Source organism: Dendrobium catenatum, unplaced genomic scaffold (genome assembly GCF_001605985.2).
Source record: "Dendrobium catenatum unplaced genomic scaffold, ASM160598v2 fragScaff_scaffold_542, whole genome shotgun sequence".
Taxonomy (NCBI): Eukaryota; Viridiplantae; Streptophyta; class Magnoliopsida; order Asparagales; family Orchidaceae; genus Dendrobium; species Dendrobium catenatum.
Window position 1 is genome coordinate 2,266,518 of NW_021319004.1, and position 298 is coordinate 2,266,815.

Genomic DNA, 298 nt, shown 5'->3' on the forward strand with positions numbered 1-298 from the left:
CTTTAATGAGGATGCCCTAATTAAGGTTTTTGCTTTTGGACAGATCATCCAGGCTGATATAAATATCATCCCGGATGATGTTACCAAAAATAAAAATCTTTAGGGAAAAATAGAAAATCTTCAAAGTTATAAAACATCAGGTGTCACACCAAATATAATAGACTCAAGAAAGGAAAAAAGATACAAACTCAGACCTAGTCTACCCAATCTTTAGCTGATTCCAAATTACAGTCCGATCATGTGAACCTGAAATGTTAGTAGAAAGCAGTCGTAGAGAAACAAGAATTGTTTGCTATCA